Source organism: Balaenoptera borealis (genome assembly GCF_965194805.1).
Source record: "Balaenoptera borealis genome assembly, chromosome: 9".
Lineage (NCBI taxonomy): Eukaryota > Metazoa > Chordata > Mammalia > Artiodactyla > Balaenopteridae > Balaenoptera > Balaenoptera borealis.
Window position 1 is genome coordinate 20,015,024 of NC_138873.1, and position 22,267 is coordinate 20,037,290.

The following is a 22,267-nucleotide window of genomic DNA, read 5'->3' on the forward strand; positions in this document are numbered from 1 at the left end:
ATAAACTTTGGGATATCTTTCTGGTATCCTTTCTCTTTTGGCTTTAGCTGGTTCTAATTACGTTTCTATTACTTGCAACCAAAAGAATTCTAACTAGTTTACAGAGAGACACCATTACCTTTAGAAAAGTTATACATATTATATATATATTTATTATATTTAATGAAATACATTTAGAAAGCACTTTTTAAATTTTTGCTGAAACATTTGTCAAATATTTTCACCAGCTACCTCAATCTGAAGGTTAACCCTTTGACGGGAAAGATGAGAAAGGATAGTTGAATTTTGCTAGGCAAGACTCATCAATAAAATGAGTCATTTACAGCTCTGCTTCCTCAAGGGCATGTAGTTTTCTTCATGTTTATTATGTAGGGTCATGAAATAAAGCCTCCAGCATGTCAAAAGAATGCTAAATGTACCATATTTCTTTTGACCTCTATTTCAAGGTCCTGAGTCAAAATGTTACCTGACTTGGGCATCTTTCCAGCCAGGATGTGGGCCTCTCAAGAGCCAGAGGCTCTGGGACATTGGATATGAGCCAGGTGTTCATGTGGGCAGAGTAGTGGAACTTGAAGAATAATGAAAGGCCCTGCCCACCTCCAAATATTTTCTTCAGATGCCTTTCCCAGTGAGAGTGCTTTAGTGAGGAAAAGGAAAAGAATAAAACCTCAAAACCATTCCACCACTGTCGAATTATTTTGGTCAAATGCCAAGTCAGGAGTAGAGATAGTCATAGAATGAAAGTGCTGTCAATCAAATGAGCAGTGACCAAGATGGTCCATTGACCGGGTAGTAAAAAATTAAATCAGAGCCAGCTCTGTGACATTAGTACAGCCTGTATTTTATTTAACTGAACAATTCTCAAGTTAGGTGGTACAGGAATTATTATTATTATTATTATCAGGAATCAGGTGGCTGGGATGTAATACTGGTGTTTCATTTAGTGAGAGTATTTACTCTGTAATAGTTAATGAATGCTCAGTATTTGAGAGAGAAAAAGAATAGGAAAAAATTATCACAGGTAACCTGAGTTAATGTTCAAAAGAAATCACTGCAGTCATAGTTTGGCTGAACAGTAAATGGTTCTCTCAAATATTTGAGAAAAGTCATTTGCTGCTTAATTTAATAGGTCCTTCTTATTTTGCGCAGGGGTCCTGGTAGTCATGTCCATACTTGGCTGTAGATACAGATTCAGCATATGTAGTCAAAATGACGGCATAAGGGGCAGAGGAATAAAAGTAGCCAGAGCCTGGAGGCAAAGGACAAATTTCTGGAGCTGAGGAGTAGTAAGTATTTGCCAAAACAGAGTCACCTAGGTCAAAAGAGCTGTAGGTCAGAGTACCCAGCAGATTCTCTAAAAGCCCAGGAAAGTACTCCCAAGAGAATCAGCTGTCCACTGACCCCAAGAGCCCCAGGTCTGTCTAAACCAAGTTCAAGCAAGACCTTTTCTATGTACTTACCACTTCTTTCTCCTCAGTTCCTAACAGAGAAGCAACAGAAACTGGGTGGCAGGCCAGGGGAAGGAGGACAAGAGCAAAATAAAAAAATAGAAAAGGTATCATTAGAACTACATTTTCCACTGAAGCTTTCAGCCTAAAGCAAGGGCTGGGGAGAACGTGACATCATGTCAAGTTAAGAATTGTGATTACAATCTGAGACAAGCCATCTAGTTTCTGAATGAGAATACACTCATTTGCAACTTAAAGTGACCCAGGACTCAGTTACCTAAAAAAGAACAGAAAAGCCAAGGAGTCTTTGAGAAATTTTAGGCAGGGACCAATGACAAATACATTTTATGAGGTGGCAATGGGAGACAAAAAGAAAAAGTTCACTTTAATTATATCCTGAGTTTATCTTGTTCATTAATTTGGTAGAATAACTAAGCCATTATTATTTTTCAGGCAGTGTGCTAAGTGCTTTTCATGTATTATCTCATTTCATTTTAATTCTCACATCAAATATACAAATTAGATATAATTATCTCTATTATGAGGAAAATGAAGCTTAGAGAAATTCAGTATTTTGCCCAAGGTCACACATGTAGTAAATGGAAGAGCTAGGATAATAAATAGGTCTGTCTGATTAATAAGTTCATGTTCTTAACTACTGTGCTTTCAACCACTACCATGTACTACTGGCAAAAAGAAATCACTCATAATTCAGTAAAAAGGTTTGAGGGAAATATCTTTTATGAAACAGCAAGTAAAACATCCCAGTTTTATAAGTTAAAAAGTATTCTTTACATGTGTTTTTGTGTGTGTATGACTGTGTGAAATATTTTTAAAGTCTGGATAAATACTATGATTTTTCTTTAGTTTGTTGGGGGATTTTCCTTCTATTTGCTTACCTTTGTTTCTAAATTTTTTTTTACTACTATTGCTTTTGTAAAAGGAAAAATAATCACTTTTTTTTATTAATTAAAGTATGTCTCTTCTCTGTCTTGTGTTTTATTTCCTTGAGTTTAATTGTGTGACTGGTGTTTATTTTTTAAATTGTATTGGAGTATAGTTGATTTACAATGTTGTGTCAGTTTCAGGTGTACAACAAAGTGAATCTGTTATGCATATACATATATCCACTCTTTTTTAGATTCTTTTCCCATATAGGCTATTACAGACTATTGAGTAGAGTTCCCTGTGCTATACAGTAGGTTCTTATTAGTTATCTATTTTATATATAGTAGTGTGTAAATGTCAATCCCAGTCTTCCAATTTATCCCTCCCCCCCACTCACTCCCTGGTAACCGTAAGTTTGTTTTCTACATCTATAACTCTATTTCTATTTTGTAGATAAGTTTATTCGTACCCTTTCTTTAGATTCCACATATAAGTGATATCATATATTTGTCTTTCTCTGTCTGACTTACTTCACTCTGACTGCTGTTTCTTTAAATTGATTTCAATATTTCTATCACTAAGTTTGTTTTAAATTGGTCAATTCTGCCCTCCCGAGTGGCTCAGCTTCTCCTGGTCCCTGTGTTGATTGACAGTGCCTGAAGCTCCCTAAAAGTGCTTCACGGTTAGGGAGACAGCTCGCTTCCTCCTTCAGTCAAAGATGACTGATCATTTCAGAGCTTATTGCACAAAATCTACATAGTAATTATTTTTTATCGAAATATAACTATAAAAAATACAATGAAACTGTAAGGCACCATTTATATAACATTCAGAAAAGGAAAAATGAGAGGAATAGAAAACAGATCAGTGGTTTCCAGAGTCTGGGGGAAGAAGGAGGGGTTGACTACACATAGGCAGAGGGTAATTTGGGGGGGGTAATAAAATTGTTCTATAAAGTGGTTACACAACTGTATATACCTGTCAAAACCTGTAGAACTGTACACTAAAAATTGTGAGTTTTCAGTAGGTATATTCTATCTTAATTTTTAAAAGTGAGAAGAAATACAACATAAATCCTGATGTTCCATTGTTGATTTTGCCTTTTAGTCATATGAGAAAAATAATATTCAATGAAAGAGCTTATTGCTCAAACTCCCTTCTTTTTGCCAACACCACTATGCTTAGTTTTTCTTCTCCTCTGGGTCTCTCTTCTCTTCTCATGGTTAACAAGTTCACTAAAGAAAACCCTTACAGCTACACATCATAAAGGTATTGTCTCCTTCCCTAGCCTCCATATATCCTAGATCAAAGATTAATTTATTTTAATTCTATGTTTTAAATAATTAACTCAATCTTTAAATTCCATTATGAGGAAAAGGCTTTTTCTTTAAGAACAAATGCTTAAGATCATTATTTTATTCATTCTGGAAAACATCTAGAGCAGTGGCTTTTGATTATGGCTGCACAATGGAATCACTCAGGGAGCTTTGTAAAAATCACTGGACCTGGGATCCTACCTCCAGGGATTCAGACATATTGCTGGGATACAGATTGAACACAAGGATTTTAAAATCTTCCCAGATTATTCTAACGTGCAGCCAAAGTTCAGAGCCACAATCTAAAGTTTTCAAAATAGACTTTTTTTCTTATAGAAACTTCTTCTTTCATAGCTATTCTTTCATAGCTATTCCTAAAGAAGGAAATGCTTATTTTTAGTAAAAAAAAGTGTGTATATATATATATATACAGAAAGCCATCACACTGTGATTTCCTCACCTGATGAACTGATTTGAGATTGTGTTAATGACTAATGATGATTCATTACATTTCCTTTCCAGATGACAACTGTAGCTGCACAAAGGTCACAGTAGCACCTCACCTTGGCATTCTGGCTGGTCAATGGAGGCGACAGGGGTGGGGCAGTAGGAGAATCATATCACCTAGTTTCTCAAATTGTACTTGGTTGGCAGCTATCTGCCCAACCTGGGCATAAGAAGTAACATTACGCCACATGAAGATAATTACAACATTGATCATAAAAGGAAAAAACAGAATCAATTCACAGGTGGGAATAAAAATGAAATGTGAACAGCCAAGTCAGCTCAGATTCACAAGAAAAGGGGAAAAGATAGATGATTTCATATGTTTTGTTGATGGCGTCCAGTCCAGAATCATGGCTGGCTTTCCCTGACCAAACCTCCTGAGGGTACAGCAGGCACCCAATCAAAATAGACAAAGATTCTTCTGGAGAAGTAAAGCTGGTAAGAACATGTATACTTTTGATACTTACTGATTGTAGGACCCTACTAGAGATGGTAAAATTCTGTGCTGGACATCAAAAGACCTATGTAATCCTTCCACTCCAGCTTTCTGGGTGAATTCAATGAGTAGACCATCTTTACCCTCAGTTTTCACATCTATTAAATGACTGTAAGAAGTACAACCTATGTAGGTGAAAGTATTGATTAGACAATAGAACATTATATAAGTACCATAAGTCAAGGCATTGCCACCTAAATAATAACCTCTTATTTCAATTCACAGAGAGGCTAATAAAGCCTAGGCTCTTCTCCATGACTGTATAACCTTCCTGTCTCCTTGCCCTGAAGCCCTCTTTTTCATCACTGGAGCTACTTAGCTTGGTCGATTCTTATCAGACAAGGCTTAAGGAGACTTGGACCAGTGATCCACTATAGAATTAGACTTATTTTAGGTTCTGCACACTGTCCCCAGAACCTCAGCTCTCTAACTGAGCTCTGGCCTTTTCTTCCCTTTCCTTAGTCCTTGTTCTCATGTTTTGAACTCTCACCTGGTTCTCATGTTTTGAACTCTCACCTGGTTCCTTTCAAATGTCTCTACTATCTTGCTCTGTCCAGTTCTCCTGGGTTCTAAAGTCTTAGCCCTGAAAATGTGTGACCAGATTGCCTTGATTTTTGTCTGTCCTACAACTGGAGGCTCCCAGGCTTCCAAGCCAAGCTTTCCTTCACTCTGGGCTGACCGACTTAAGATTTCCCATCTTACCACCTAGACACTAAGGACAGCTATAGCTCATTAAGATTTTCTGTCAGCCAAGACCTATGCTAAGCACTTTTGAAGGGAGATATTATCATTGGATAGAAGGAAACTGAGGCTTGGAGACCAGTGTTTGTATATCACAATGGCTTATTGGATGAACATAACTCAAAGGAGCCCAAGGGTTTTATGATATTCCTAACTTACTCCAGTATAATGTCAAATAAAGCATTAAATATGGAATCCAGAATTTAGGTCCCTCCATCAAAGTGAAATCAGCTCTTTCTATTAGTCACAAAAAATTATTAGGCAGAATTAAAGAAAACTTCGGGTTATCACAGGATAGTCATCCAACCTCTCTGAATTATTACTGAAGAAGAAATAGTCAAACAAAGCTCAAGAGCTCCTGAAACTAACCTCAATATTTTTTAAAGTGTCTTTATGGAAGACTTTGATGGTATTTAATTATTTTCCATCTTAAAATGGTCTTTCATTTTGACTGAGCTACGGTTGTATTTAGGATGAATGAATTAGCCTTAGTCATTCCTGTGATCCCATGACCCATTCAATTATTCATTTATTTAGTATATATTTATGGAGTGCCTACAATGTGCCATGAATGGTATTAGGGCTGGATACGCAATAGTGAAGAAAACAGACATGGCTATAACCCTCTTGGCACTTAAATCTAGTAGAGGAGGGAGATAATAAATAAAATAATTTTAGATAATGAAAAATCACTATTAAATAAACAAGGTTCTTTAACAGAGAGAATGTATTGGAAGTGTTGCTACACTAGATATGATTAACAAGGGAGGCATCTCCAAGGAAGAGGCATTTAAACTGAGACCAGAAAAATGGGAATACCCAGTCATGACATGTGAAATGTAGGGGGTGGAGGAAGAGTGATCCCAGCCTGAAGCTCAACAAGTGTAAAAATAATACAGCAGCAAAAAGACTGGTGTGTTTCAGCAACAGTCAGTGCTATGTTTAGAATAGAACAAACAAGTGGGAATTTGGCCCGAGATGAGGCTGGGAAAGTGGAAAGTTCCAGCACCTGTGGAACCTTGTAGGTCATGGAGAGGAGCTGGGGTTTCATTTTAAGCCTGTTGGGAATCTGAAGATGTATTTGTGATGGCTAATTTTATGTGTCAGCGTAACTGGGACATGGAGTGCCCAGATATTTGGTTAAACATTATTCTGAGCATTTCTGTGTTAGTGTCTTTGGATGATGTTAATATTTAAATCAGTACACTGAGTAAAGTAGATTGCTCTCCTCATTGTGGGTGGGCCTCATCCGATCAGTTGAAGGCCTGAAAAGAACTAAAAGGCTGACACTTCCCAAAATAAGAGAGGATTCTTCCTGCCTGATTGCCTTTGAACTGGGACATCAGCTTTTTTCCCCTGAAACATCAGCTCTTCCTAGGGCTCAAGCCCACTGGCCTCTGATGGGAGCTTCATCATCTGCTCTCCTGGGTCTCCAGCTTGCTGACTCATCCTGCAGATCTTGGGACTTGCCAGCTTCCATAATCATGTGAGACAATGCCTTATAGTAAATCTCTTTTACACACACACACACACACACAGACACACACATAGTTGGTTCTGTTTTCCTGGAGAAACATCTCAGTGTTCCTGGAGAACCGTGACCAGTACAGCACTAAAGGTTTTTTTTAAAGCAAGTGATTGATATAATCCAATTTTATTTCAAGAACATCTTTGATTAAAGCATGGAGAATAGTGGATTCAAGGGAGGTTGCAGTCAGTATATTACTGCTTCTAAATATTCTTTGGCCCTCCCTGTGAAAGGATATACCACCTGCCCCTTTGGAATCAGCCTTGGCCCTGTTACTTGTTTTGGCCAATAAAGTATGAGAACAACTTATGCCACATCAGAGCAAAAGTTCTAAGAGCCACTGTGAAATTTTGTCATTATTCTTTTTCCCTCAGCCAGGAGGGCAGCATGTCCCAAATAAGGGCTTCTCCTTCAGCCTAGATCCTTGAGTAAAGAAGACCCATGAAGCAGAGGCACAATCAATACATAATGTGAGCCAAAGACAAACACCAGTGTAGGCCACTGAGATTTGAGGCTTGCTTGTTACCACAGCATTAGGTGGAGTAAGCTGACTGATATAGAGAAGTCACAAGACTGCTGCATTTGTCCAGGGAAGGGAAGCTTGTGACTTAAAAAGAATAGGAGCAATAAAGATAAAGAGGAGTAGAGAGACTTGAGATACTTCGCATATTGTGATGGTTAATTTTATGTGTCAAATGACTTGGCTGTGGTGGCCAGTTGTTTGGTCCAATACTTGTCTAGTTGTTGCTGTGAAGGTATTGATATCTGTGGATGAGATTAACATCTATAGTCAGTTGACTTTAAGTAAAGCAGGTAAACCTCCAAAGTGTGGGTGAGCCTCATGCAGCTGAAGGTCTGAAGAGCAAATATCTGAGTTTCCCAGAGAAGAAGGAATTCTGCTTTGAGACTTTGAAGTAGAAATTCTGCCTGAGTTTTCAGCCTGCTGATTTAGCCTATGGATTTTGGACTTGCCAGGCTCCATAGTCATGTAAGCCAATTCCTTAAAATAAATCTTAATCTCTGTTTCTTTCTATATATATATAATATATTCTCTATGACTCCATATATATAAATATATATTCCATCTCTTTCCATATATACATATATTTTATATATTATATAATCTCTTTCCACATATAGAGAAAATGTTATTACAATAATATATTTATTATATATTTAAAATATTATAATAATATATTATTAAATAATAATATACTTCCTGCCTGTGCACCTTGGTGGATGTCTATGAATGGTGGTTGTGTCGGGTAGAAAAAAATGAACCGCTAATCCAAAAAACTCTCGAACATTTTTGTTGCTTAAACTCTTAAACAATGGTTCAGAAAAGTTCAGACAGCCATTGGAATGTCATTGATAAAAATTTAAAAGGCGACAAAGTATTATTGGTTTATCTGGGCTTTACGGAGAATAAAAAAATCTATACTGGAACTATGAGCAGCCATCAAGAAAGCCTAGTAAAATAAAATACTCCCTGAAACGGGATATTGATTGTCCACATTACTTAGTAATGCACAAGGAGAGCTATTCACTAGCATCCTAGCCACCTTAAAATGCTACTTTGTAAATCATCAAGGTGGAAGCAAGCTCTCAAGATGTACTGAGTTTCAAAAATCTCATGCAAAACAGCGTCCTTCCTTCTTGAGCTCCCCCTCCCCTCACACCATCAGCCAGGCGGAGCCACAGACAGAGAAAGCCAAGACCTGTAATGATGACTTCCAGCCAGTGGTGGCTGCAGGAATAAAACATTAAGAATTCCTCCCAGCTCTCCCACTGGGGTGATCCTTCATTACAAACAGAGAGGGTATAAACCGGCAGCATCTGTGCCACCAGCGTGCACACCACCACAGGTCTGGTCAGGAGGCCAGACTAAGAGAGCACCTGGAGGTTCCTAACAGAAAATGATGGGGCTCAAGAACTGCATCTACCCATGCACTCCTAGCTGGGAATCTCAGTTCTTCTACAACGGAAGACAGAAATTCACATGCACCATCAAGTTGGGCAGTTAGTTCATTACAGTCTAATGATCACAGGCAAAGGGACCAACACAAATTTTTTCTTGAAAGGTCTACCTATGTTTACAACTGTAAATAAGTATGATAATGATAATTAGAGTCTAATTTTCAACTTCACTCCAGGGTCTCCTGCTAATTTCTCCTTTTTCCTTATTGCCTTAAATCTTTTTAAAAGGTAAAGTCCCTTTAGCATCCACCTGAATACTTTTTTTAATTGAGCTTCAGTTATGTGTTCTTGTTTTGACTCTTCAGCAGCTACTGGAAACCTTCTCAGTAGAAGAGTGCTAGGATCCTTTTCTTAGAAGTGTACTTGCTTCTGCCAGTGAAAAATGTTGTTTATGATTTTAATGAGCAGAGATTTTCATTTTTGACTTCTTGAAAAAATGGAATGTCCAAGGATACAAGGCTTGTTGAAAAAAAAGATAATGTTTATAGTGGGGACTAGCTGTAGGTTACCGTGGCCCCTCCTTGATCCCCAACTTTCCTCTTTTTTCCCCCATTTTAATTTTGCAGGCACTTTTTTCCCTTCCTCTTGGCCTTCATAGTTGGTCCCATAGGACCAGAACTGTGTGCTGACCAATCTCAAAATACTAAAGTCTAAACAGAACGATGGCAAGGACAAACCCAAACAGCACCAATTTATCTTTTCCTTCCCCACAGCTTTAAGATTCAATGGAGAACATATATTTAAACCAGCACTTAAACTCCCTACCATCACCCTAACTGCTGAAAATAACTATGGAAGTTCAAAAGCAGAAGCTGTGAATCACTAAGAAAGGACCACATCAGGGACTTTATATTGTGAGGATACAACTTTCCTTGCCTCTGCTGCACCCAGATCCTTCCAGCAATCTCTCTTAGATTCCTGCAAGACTGGACTCAGACAAATCGCCAGTCAAAGGGACACATTTAAGCTATGCTCATGCTACTCCACAAAAATCTTCCAGTGTTTTTAGTAACTTAAATAAAGTAGAAAAGCAGAATCCTCAAAACTCTCTTTTCTCCAGTGCTTCACTCCCTCCCATGTACCACAGGCACCAGACCCCCAATGCTTACTAAGCTAAGGAGCCCCTTTCCCCTCAGGTGCAGCAACCCCACTGAGCAAGAAGAAGCATAGGTGGAAAGAGAAGGCAACTCCTATATTCTTCTCCACTGCTCTCATGACCTCCTCTCACCCAGCTGAAGAGTATTCTTATGTTTTCCCTGATCATTCCCCCATTGAAGGAGTCATGTATTGGGGAAAATTGTTTTCCAACAGTCCCTATGCCTAACATCATAGGATTAAAGCCCAGCCAAGTAGTTTGGGGTGGGGCAGTTTATATTCCCATCACGTGACAATCATCCATCTATATTGCCACAGAGAAGGTGCTGGCAGGAATAGGTCCTTTCTTTATCTTGCCTCTTTGTCTTGATGTAGGCATGAATTTTGAGAATAAATTTTAAGCAGGAAGCTCAGCCTTCATGAACTTAGAAGTTTCAATCCATTTCCTCTGTTCTAGGGGAAATATTAAATTGATACTATTCTAACCCAGGGCAAGCAGGAAAATAAAATGAGGGTGGGAAGAAAATTATTGAGCATAGATTTACTTTCAATTTTGCCATTCACCTTCCAATATGGTATCTCATTAATCGAAAAACTATCCTGTAAATCAGGTATTATTCTTCCCATTTTTAAAAAATTTGAGTAAATAAGCTAAATGGTTAAGTAACTGCCTAAATTTAACTCAGAGCCAGGGAAATTAGAGAATTTACTCACAAATATCCATTTTTTCCTAATCAAACACACTATCTTTCAAAAACAAGACAAAACAAAGAAGGGTGGGAAATTCACAAAAGAAGGGGAAATTAACAGAATCACTTTATTGGTAAGTAGGCAACTCTGCAAGTGCTTTCCTTGGCTCTGGCAATGTCCAGATCACAGCCACTGACAAAATCCCTCCATTCTGATATAATCTCTTTAGCTTAAAAATGATTCCTGTTAAAGAAATAACACAGAAAATAGTACATTTTTAACAATTCTTTATCATTTATACTTTTAGTGAAGGAGCTCTCAATCCTTTGGGGAAGAAGAGCCACTTTTAATTTCCCCCAGAGCATTGAAAACCCTGAGCATTTGGAACTCCCCTGCTGGAACTGTGTTCAGGGCCAGCTTATCAACCACATAAGGATAACTGTTTCATTGCACATATTCACATTTTTTTAACCCAGCTTGTTTATCTGCTTTTTTTTTGTTGGGCTCTAAATAACTTTTAGTTATCTCCAAAATGAAATTCAGTATTAAAGGATAAAGATTGGCTACTGCCAAAGACTGTCCAAAAAAATGTATGTTGGATTCTGAAAAGAATTCCAAGGACATTTTGAGCAAAAGCAGAAAAACAAGGGTAAATATATGACTTCCAAGGAGTTAATTTTTGTTGGGGCTCAAACTCCTCTGAATGCAAAACTTAGGGTATGTTTGTCATCATTTTCATTACCTTCAGAGTAGCATTTCCACTTATAGCATAAAAATTAAAAAATTTAAACCCCTCCTATTTCCTAGATTTAGGAATCCAGGCAGAGCATTTGACATGAACCTGTATGATTCACAGAGGTTCTTAGAGCCTTGCTTTTTGGCAGTATGATTTTCTGTTGGTGTGAAACTGTTGTAAGATAAAGGGATATATATACTCAGAGGAATCTTGAAGGAGTAGGAGGGAGTACTGCATAATGTGTAAAAAGTCCAAGCATAAAGCACTCAGATACTGCTAGAATCCCCACTTCCTGAGATCTTCTCAGAAGCATGAGAACTTGACTCATCAGTTGCAAAGGACATTGGCAACAAATAAAAACTGGAGCTAGAATGTTCAGCCAAGTAGTATAGGACTAAGAAAGAAAAAAAGATAGAAAGAACAAAAAGATAGAAAGAAAAAAAGATAGAAAGATTGTCCAGATGTGGCACATGTTGGAAAACCTGTTCATGATGTTAAGGACAAAACATAGAAGCACAAGATTGAGGCCTCTTTGCCAGGATTGATAAGGAAGGAAGGAAGGAAGGGAGGGAGGGAGGGAGGGAAAGAAAGGAAGAAAGAGAAAGAAAAATAGAGCTTATTGTCTGACAAGAGAACTTTGTGGAAACTGACAGGCAAACAATCTCTTGGGCCAATAATAATCTGAACATTAGGAGCATGTGTGCTCAGAACTATTGAAGCAAGTCTCTACTGGGAGACAATTCTCAATAGGCCTCTCATGTTTCTGCTGAAGGCACTGACAGCCTTTTCTTCTGGACTATCTTTTCAAGGGTCTTTGCTAAGCAAACAACTCTGGAAGATAGAAGGAATGTCTCCCTCTGGGGCAGGGGCAGATTTTTTAAGTTTTTTTTTTTTTTGTCTATGACAATAAAGATAATCTCTCTCTCTGGGACAAATGTTGAACATTATTTGCTGACAGTCCCTTTAAAAGAATGTTTCCTCAGTTTTGATTCATTACCTGGCACACAAGACCCCTGCGTGTGTAACATCTACCTGGGCTGCCCTGTAATGTCCCACTTGGGACTAGGGGGCAAGGGAAATAAATGTGAACATGACACCTATAAGGCCTGCTGTGCCAAAAGTAAAAGTCCTCTGTCTCAGACACAAGCATCTTGTGTCTTCTGCTAGCATTGTCCATGAAACTGTGTCAGGCTACCTTTTTTTATTGCAAGAAGGGTAATACTTTGGACCTTTCACAGTTCTTGGCAAATTCCAGAGAGAGAATCACATATGATGCTTTTTATAATACCTCTCAAAACAACAACTTTTTATCTTCTAGGAGACAATTAAAGTGACATAGATGTCAATGAGAAAAAGACAGGTACAAGTATGAGGAGACAAAAAAAAAAAACCCCACTATCAAGCACAGGATGAAAACAATATTTTAAGTGACTTATAAATAAAGATAATAGATAGATATAGATAGATGGATAGATATATAGAGAGATAGGTATAGAGATAGATGACAGATAGATACATAGATAGATAGGTACAGAGGTAGATGATGGATAGATACATAGATAGATAGATAGATAATAGATAGATAGATGATAGATGACAGAGACAGACAAAGACAGGGACACAGAGACGGAGAATAAAGTGCATATTTGGGGGTGTGAGTGTACATGTGTATCTGTGTTTTCATGTGTGTATATGGATACTTGGCATTAATATGCAAGTTAAGAACACATGCACATAAGAATAAAATATGTTTTCAGATTTTGCAGTTCAGAATTTGTATTTTAAAAAATATATCTCAGACAAGATTTTGAGCCCCCCCATCAATGAGATGAGTAGAGGATGAAGTCAGTTGGTTTTCTCTTTATTTTTCTCTTTGATTTCTATCTTTGGTGAACCTTCAGGAGAAATGATGCTGTATGAAAATTAGGTCTAAAATTGGATCATTCGTTTCAATTCTATTGCTTGTTCCCTGAAAGAAAAGTGGAAGAGCAATAAACGATCTCTCACCTCAGCGTTATCAATTTGTATTCACTGTGCTTTATATCTCCCATTCAGGCATGGCTGTGTCCTGACCTTCCTTTTAATTTAGTTCCAGCGTATCTTTAGCATTTCGTCTCATGGTCAGTCTCAAAAACTTCTGGAGCATTTCGCAGCTTCCTGAGGTTACATTTCGAAAAGATCTCGACCTGTTACCTTATTTTTTACAATCGTCACTTAAACACAATGAACTCTTTTGTTTCAGAGACCTCAGATAGCCTTGGACTTTGTTTCTTCAGGGAAGTTGGTATATCAGCACTAATCTGGGCAAGAAAAATAACTTGAGGCAAAATGTAGGTTTTATCTAACCCCTGGAAGCCATTTCAGCAGCACGCACTAAGTAAGAAAACCTTTAATCTCCCCTAAACCACTGAGAAGGTGAAAAAGACTTCACTTCGTTGGAGCAGCTGACATGAGGTCAGAGTCTCAGAGGTGAGCCTCCCAAGTTATAGCCCCCCAAAACCTCCAGAATCTATGTCATGCTCACTTGGGTTTCTGATACAACTCCTTTTGCTCGCCGTTATTCATTTCTTTCCTATGAACACTAAGTCTCACAACGAGTGAGGGGATTGGGAATCTCTTTATCCTCAAGGCAGTGAGACTCATCCAGTGAGGACCTAATAGCTCCCATCACTTCCTGTCTCACTCTTCCTGCTTTAGGAACACCAAGCTATTTACATTTATTGTTATACCTCCCCTTCCTGACTATAATTTATGTGCACAATAGAGGTTTAATTTCTAAATTATTTTTTAACCTTGCTTCCATTTCAAAGGGATACTTCATCTCATTCTTAATGTGAGGTCTCTTCAAAGAAGGTTTTTTTCTCTCACTTTTGACCTCATTACTTTTGCTGTAACAGTAGTTCTGTTTTCCAGAAGAATATATATTTCTATGAAAGTTAATGAAAGAAGAACTCTTTTTGCTGACTTGCTTAAAAAGAAATGAAGTTAAAATAAAAACTGTGCACAACAAAGGCTCTCAGGTGGGAGGGTTTATTACCCCTGCTGGTCCTGACTCTCTCCCAAGAGCTCGTTATTTCTGCTTCTTAGAGTTGTCAGCTCTGGATGCAAAACAAAACCACAAAGTATCTTTTCCAGACCTCATTAAGGTCTAGCCAACTGTCACCAGCATCATATCTCCATTTAGAAAGTTTCTAGTCCTCTGTAGCCTTTCTTTGCTTTTAACCCAAACTTTTCCCACTTTGGAACCTCTACTTCTTTTCCCAAGTCCTCTGTGTTTGTTTCTGTTCACAGAACATTTGTGGAGCAGTTACACCTAAAGATCCCCGATTTTCCTAAAAGATAAAAACTTTCCTTGATCCAGCTGCCAGCTCTGTCACCTTCCTGAGCCCCTCTTAGATGACTTGTCCCTGTGTGAATTTCTTGGGATCTTGTCATTGCAATTTTATGTAGCAGAACTATTTTAAACATACATTAAGAGCATGCTTTTGATTCACCACCAAACTGTTTTCTTTAGTTATTCAACAAACATATCGAGTGTCTATTATGTGCTGGATAAGTTGCTAGGCACCAGGAACATGAGATTCATTAGATATGGTTCCTGCTTTCTTTGAGGTTACAACCTCTCAGAAATATTAACAGGTGTTTTCTTTTGTTGTACATAATCGATCACTAACACTCCAGCTTGGAAATATCAAAGGTATTCATCTCTTTGAATCCCTTCTCAACGCTGTATCATAACTTTCACTGGGTAATTTACATAAATAAGCAACTCTCCATGGGTAAAACTTTTTTAAAAAGCCTAGATAGAAGGACACAGCCTTTTTACATAGATTTTTACACTATAAGCTATTTAAGGAAGAATTATCTTAAAGTGAAAATGAAAAAGCTCTGAACCAACATTGAGAATATCTGGGCTCTGTCACAAAAAAGCTAGATGGCTACAGAAAAGCCACTTAACCTTTTGAATTTCAGTGTCTGCATGTGTTAAATGATGGGTAGGAGTAAATGTTCCCTTAGCTCTCAGATCTAAAATTCAATGAATCTAAATGTAAAAGTATTTCAGTTATGAAACACTGTTCTAAACACATTTCTCATGGAAATTCAGTGAAATGTTAAAATTCAGCCAGCAGACATGGGAGAATTCACTGGATAAACAGATGAGAAGTTGCACTGAAATTCCCTACCATGAGCAGTCTAGGAGGATGGTCAGGCCTGCCCAGGGGTAGGAGAGATATTCGGCTCTCAGCCTGCTCCACAGCTCAACTTCCTCTCTCAGCAAAGTCAGGTCCAGTGCCATCAAAAGATTTTGGGTTGGCTATGACTTTTCTTCTGTATCTGGTGATGATCTTTCCAAATTTATCAGCACAATTAGATTGAAAATAAAAGCTATTTGTTATTGGATTTGCAGGATGATCAGGTCTTGGTAATCAGATCAAGACAGAGAGAAACCCATATAATAATTATGTATATGTGTTGAAAATGGATCTTTTCTGTACTGTAGGGACCTGCCATTTCCAGTACTGTGGTCTGAAGAGAACCAGAAAATTAAAGGTAGTATTGCCTTTCCCAAGGACAACAAAATAGTAGCAACAGCAGACATTTTCTTCATGCAATTTTAAATATATATGGAGTTAAAGAAAAAAATGTTCATTAAATTTTTATGCAAAATAGTCTTAGAGATGAATACCCACTACTCACTTAATGATTAATTGAAACTCATTTATTGGTTCTGAGGAAAAAATGTGATTTTTTTTTTCCCTTTAAATCATCATTTTTGTTTCTGCTATGGTTTTTGTTAGAGATGTATTTTTAAGACTAGCTCTTCTTAGCCTTTGGTACTGTGTCTGCATACTATGAAACTGTAATTTGGCTTTTTCCTTATTGTATAATGGATGTCATAAACTGATATAAGCCCTAGTCTCTACTGGCTTAAGGGACATAAAGTCAATGATGGATCTCCAGTTTTCTGTTTTCATTGACAACAAAAGGCGTTCTAAATCAATAAGTTTACCTTCATTAGACCTTGGTCAAATGTGAAATTACATAGCAAATTATCCATAGACATATAAATACTATTATAAAACAATGTCAGTGCAAGAATTACATTCATTTTCTACATTTCCCACGTTATATTTTGGAAGCATACACTATTCATCATTAGAGAAACATGATTTAGGGCTTCCCTGGTGGCACAGTGGGCTTCCCTGGTGGCGCAGTAGTTGAGAATCTGCCTGCCAATGCAGGGGACACGGGTTCAAGCCCTGGTCTGGGAGGATCCCACATGCCGCGGAGCAACTAGGCCCGTGAGCCACAACTACTGAGCCTGCACGTCTGGAGCCTGTGCTCTGCAACAAGAGAGGCCGCGGTGGTGAGAGGCCCACGTACCGCGATGAAGAGTGGTCCCCACTTGCCGCAACTAGAGAAAGCCCTCGCACAGAAACTAAGATCCAACACAGCCATAAATAAATAAATAAAAAATAAAAATAAAGGAATTCCTTTAAAAAAAAAAAAATGCACTGTAATTTTCCCCCTCAGCAAGGCTGGTGAATTTAAGATTTTTTGATTTGGTTACATGTGTCAAATGAAATAATACATTTTATTAAAATACAAACAAACACAAGATGTTAATCTAAATTTACTAAATCATTTGATTGAAAGAAAAATTTTATTTAAATGGAGAAGCCAGAATACCTGAGTTGTTATAAGTTACCTATGAATTACATAAACTCTATAGATGGAGAAAATTCAAGAAATTATAGGAGTATCATTATTAAACTGAAAAATGGAATTATAGGGGATTAAAGCATTAGATAAAGAGAATCCACAAATGGCACTCTGCATATATTTTAGTGATTCTTCCCCAAGTACCCAATTTCAAATAATTTGACCTATATCAGTAATCTACTTAAATTAAGCTTTCCACTGAGAAGTATCATACCAATTATAAAAGTTCTCTGGGGATTTCTATATATAAAGTATATTAAAATGTGAGCAACATAAATTGAAGCATAATGCTGAAATGACATGTTTTAAAACAGTTTCAATCATTTTTATCCATTCTTCTTTGTGCTTAAAACTTTGATGGGCATTACATTTGTTTTCACATTTCTCAGGAACTATGCTTGACATGTACATTTTCCAAAGTGAGTTCTTCATAAACATAGCTGTACTGAAGTTATTTTCCATTGGAGCAATGAGCAACAAGGGAAGTAAGAAGGCAAGTGGGAATGAACTTCTGCTTCACTCTCAAGGGAGATATCTACATATAAATGTATAACATACCATTTTGTCCTTTGTTGAGGGATTCAGACTTATCTTTGGAATTAATATTCATTCTGATTATTATAAAGATAAGATGGCAGAGAATTAGTTCTGAAAAAATTGTGAACTTGATTATGCTTTTTTTTTTTTGTAGGACTCACACTTGTTGTTATTGCATTTATACAATATCTATCCTTTCAAAAAAATAAAAGACTTCAGATCACACCCATTTGGGGTAAATTAAACTAGGAATTTTGAACTTATATAATCAATAGGGCAGACTAGAGCTTTTGAATAAAACCTTTTACTTGAAGGATTTTCAACCCAATTGTAGTTGGTGCCTTCAGACATGTCTTCTAGATTCTCTGTTAAGCAAGAATAAGTGCAAAATTATGAATGACAGAAACTTAGAGTAAGTGGGTTCCCAGGCAGGGGACAAATTTCTCTGATTGAGAGAGATAGAGATAGTTGAGATGTCCAGAACCAAAGGAAAGAATTGAAATGCTCTATAAAAAAGGAACTCCTTGGGTTTTAATTCAAACATGCAACAGGTCTGTTCAGGTGGGTGCACAGTCACTTTTCTATGGAGTTGATCAGCATCTTAAGCCCTTAGTGGTTGAAGTGTTCATTTCACTCAGAGTGATTTTCTGTCATGGGCATCTCTCCAATGGGACAATGAAAAGTTTGTGGAAAACAGACTTCTCTTTTAAAAAATTGCTTCTTGTGTCTATTTTGCAATTCAAGTGATATGGAAATTAATACCGGTGTCGAGGGTTTTCATCAGGCTTGAGTGGATGCAGGACAGAGTGTCTTCCTACAGCACTGCTTTCTTGGAAACTGTAGTGTTAAGATAAATGTAGAATGTTGTATTGGCTTCGTCGTGTTTACACCTGATCTGTAGAACTACACTTGGGCTGTGGAGCTGAAAGCAGGCCTTGGACCTATGTGGCTAGAAGGGTACAAAAGAGTTGTGGGAAATTTGGCTCCTGTCTGCGGCAGCTGCATTGGCCCTGAAGGGGAAGGAGGCAAGAGGAGCTGTGTACTTGAGTAGCTGCTGGGTCCCCATGAGGTAATGCTGAAGCACCTGCCCTGTAACCTTCTATAAAGCTAAGAAAACGTGGCCCCAAAGCTTATTTACACCTTGGGAGTCTCATGGCCAATTTGGACCTCCAGCTATGACTATGTCGCTACAATGTCATATGAGGCTTTCCTTCCTGTTTTCATCACCCCTTCCACTCTGCTTCCCAATCCTGCAGATGTGGGCAATACCAACATATAACACAAAATAAGAATGTGACTCAATGAATATTTATTGAGCGCCTGCTATTTGGGAGGAGGAATGGGATTTTCAACAAAATCTCTGGAGAAAGTTATTTTTCTTCATCAAAAGATGCATACACAGCTGCATTCTCACAGACATACACACAGCCTGCATGTCATCTCTCTGCACCCAGGCATAGTAACATATGGGAGGAAAAGTCATCTATTACTACAGGCTGTGATAATCACTGAGAAAATTTACTGCAGAAAATTAGTCAACAGTATTTCAGCAGGAGGTCCAGAAATGATCTATCAAAGATTCAGAGACTTGAGGCAACCTTTCACCTCATTTATTCAAACGCTTTGGGCAAATAAAATTATGATAAAGCACCTAGGAACCTGTGTGTCCTGTGCATTTTGACAAGCTTACTGTTAATTGATTGTGTGGGTCCAGCTCCCACTCCAAGAGAAATAGATTACTATTAATTTTAGTTGATATTTCATATAAGGGCATGTATTTTATTTTTATTTATTTTTATGAAACTGAAATTCAGTTCTGTAAATCCTCAGGAGGAAACGGAGGGATCACGATTTGGCTCCATCCTGTGGCCTTTAAACGCAAGCGACAAAGTAGTCAGCCAATCAACAACACTGGAGAAACGATTGGTCAAGCATTTGTAAAGCGTGGATGTTAATACTACACCACTTAAGCAAGCCAAGCTAACTTGGCATGGGGAGCATGTTATACAAATAAGAACACAAACAAATTTCCAAATGTGTTCCTCAAGCTTAGTCACTTTCAATGAACCCCCCCTTCAGCATCTTAACCCTTCTTGGTCCTAGTAAAACTTGAATACATTTTAGGAGATGTGACAGCCATATGAGCAAAGGGTTTAAAAACCTTCCTACTGGGCTTCCCTGGTGGCACAGTGGTTGAGAGTCTGCCTGCCAATGCAGGGGACACGGGTTCAAGCCCTGGTCTGGGAGGATCCCACATGCCGCGGAGCATCTGGGCCCGTGAGCCACAACTACTGAGCCTGCGCATCTGGAGCCTGTGCTCCGCAACAAGAGAGGCTGCGATAGTGAGAGGCCTGCGCACTGCGATGAAGAGTGGCCCCTGCTTGCCGCAACTAGAGAAAGCCCTCGCACAGAAACGAACACCCAACATAGCCATAAATAAATAAATAAACCCAAAGTTTAAAAAAAAAAAAAAAAAAAAAGCTAAAAAAAACCTTCCTACTTGGGATCTGCTTTTAATGCATTGATAAAGCTGTAATTTGGACAACATAAGTACATCAGCATTAGTAATTAACCAACTGTTGGATTCACCAAATATGTGTTTAAGGTCCTTTGTTAACCTCTGTGCTAGGCTCCGTGCAAACAACTCTAAATAAGAAAGAGACTCATCCTCAAGAAATTCAAGTCTACTGGAGGATGCCAGATGGCTAAAGAGCTAACAGCAGTAAAATGTGGTGGGGGCAACAACAAAAGTGTGCATAGGCTATCCGGCAGTTCCTAAAACATATGCTAAGCCAGCCTGGTCAGACCAGGTTTCCTAAGCATGGTGACTAGACAGCAGTGTCACTGAACTGCTGAGAATCAGCAAGGAAAGTGAATTTGGAGGTCTTCTAGTTCTAGTACCATGAGTCTCAGTGTCAAACTAGGAGTGGGCAGGAACTGTATGAGGAGGCATGTGTACTTTTAGAAAGTATATAATGGGCTTTCTGAGGCTAGAGAACAGGGGTGGAATTGCACTAGAACTAGAAAAGCAAAGTACTCCTGATCAGAAGGCATGCTATCTTTGAAGCCACTTGTGAGCTAAGAAGCTGAGAGACACTGATCTAGTTGATTGGTTTGGAGGAGAATTAAGGCCTTGTCAGAAGGCATTGTCAGTGAAAATTTATTAAGATCCTACTATGCACAAAGTGGTGTTTTAAGATTGAAATTAAAATATGTGGTAAAATCTATTCTGTCCAAGGTCAGGGAAAGAAAAAAGAAAGAGCCTTCCTTTTTAAAGGAGGTTAGTGTGGGTGATAATATGAGAAATTAGACAGAGGGAAAGGAAGTTAGGACAGAAAAGTTGATCGGGTCATTTTGTGCAAAGGAGGGAGTCAAAGAAGAGGGAATGTGAAACGATGTCTAAACTGCACCACAGAGAATGTGTGCTCCAGCCATGTGTTTTTGTGCAAGATGGGCTTGGGGACAAACACTGCAAAACTCAACAGACATAAACAGCTGAGACCCAAAGAAGAGAAGTGTTCGTGTTCACATCCTCTACCCAGTCAAGGCCTTCCACCCACCAATTGATTTTTTTGTGTCATCAGTTACATTTGCATATTTTAAGTTTACTTTCAATTGAAGAGTTTTCACCTCATTTAGCATTTATTCCAATAAGAAATTTTTACCTAGCTTCTTGAAAAAAAGGCAAACACTTTAACATCATGAAACACATCACATTTTCCTTGTAAATGTTTTGTAATAAATGAGAAACTGTACTGCAGTTAGTCCAGTATCACCCATGCAAGAGGAAACCTCTGAGCAATTACCTTTTTTCCATGGCAACAGCATATCTGCCCATCCTTCAGTGTGATACTGGAAAGCCACCAAATTGGGTCTGTTCAGTAAAACTAAGGAAAGCTCACTGAATTAGAGCAGGGGGAAGGGGGGTTGTAAATTTGATACTAACTGGGTTAACAAACAAACAAATTGCTATTGATATTATTCATCAAGTGGTTCATTTAAGCAGCTCAAAATAATCTGCAAGGAAATTTCCAACTGCAATGTTAGAAAACGGAAATAAAAAGCAAATTTGTTAAAATAAAAAAAAAAGAAGAGGAAAATGACAACTAGACTTTCTAGTACACTTGCCCACACCTAATCCCTTAGGAGGAGGCCTCTGAAGAATTCCAGGACGTTGAGTGCAGAATGGAAACAAATTTTCATAGACAGTCAGCCCAGGACATCTGCCTGGACCTCACTCCACCCAGAGTCTGCCTGGGCCAGAGAGTAAACCTTTTATTTTTAAGCATATTCTGGAAAAGGAGGCCAGCAAGTGTGCCTTTGACATTCATGAGAAACCATACGATTATTCTGGTTGTTACAATCCAAGGAACTGCAAGAAAAAAACAAATCAGAAAAATTGTATCAGACACTGAGTTATAACGCAAATACAAAAACAGAGGAAGCTCCTTCAGAACAAGACTCTCCAGTCGACGGCAGCTACCTTTTCTGAGGGGGTTTTATTTTTATTTATTTATTTATTTAAAAATTTATTTATTTTATTTATTTTTGGCTGTTTTGGGTCTTCATTGCTGCGCGTGGGCT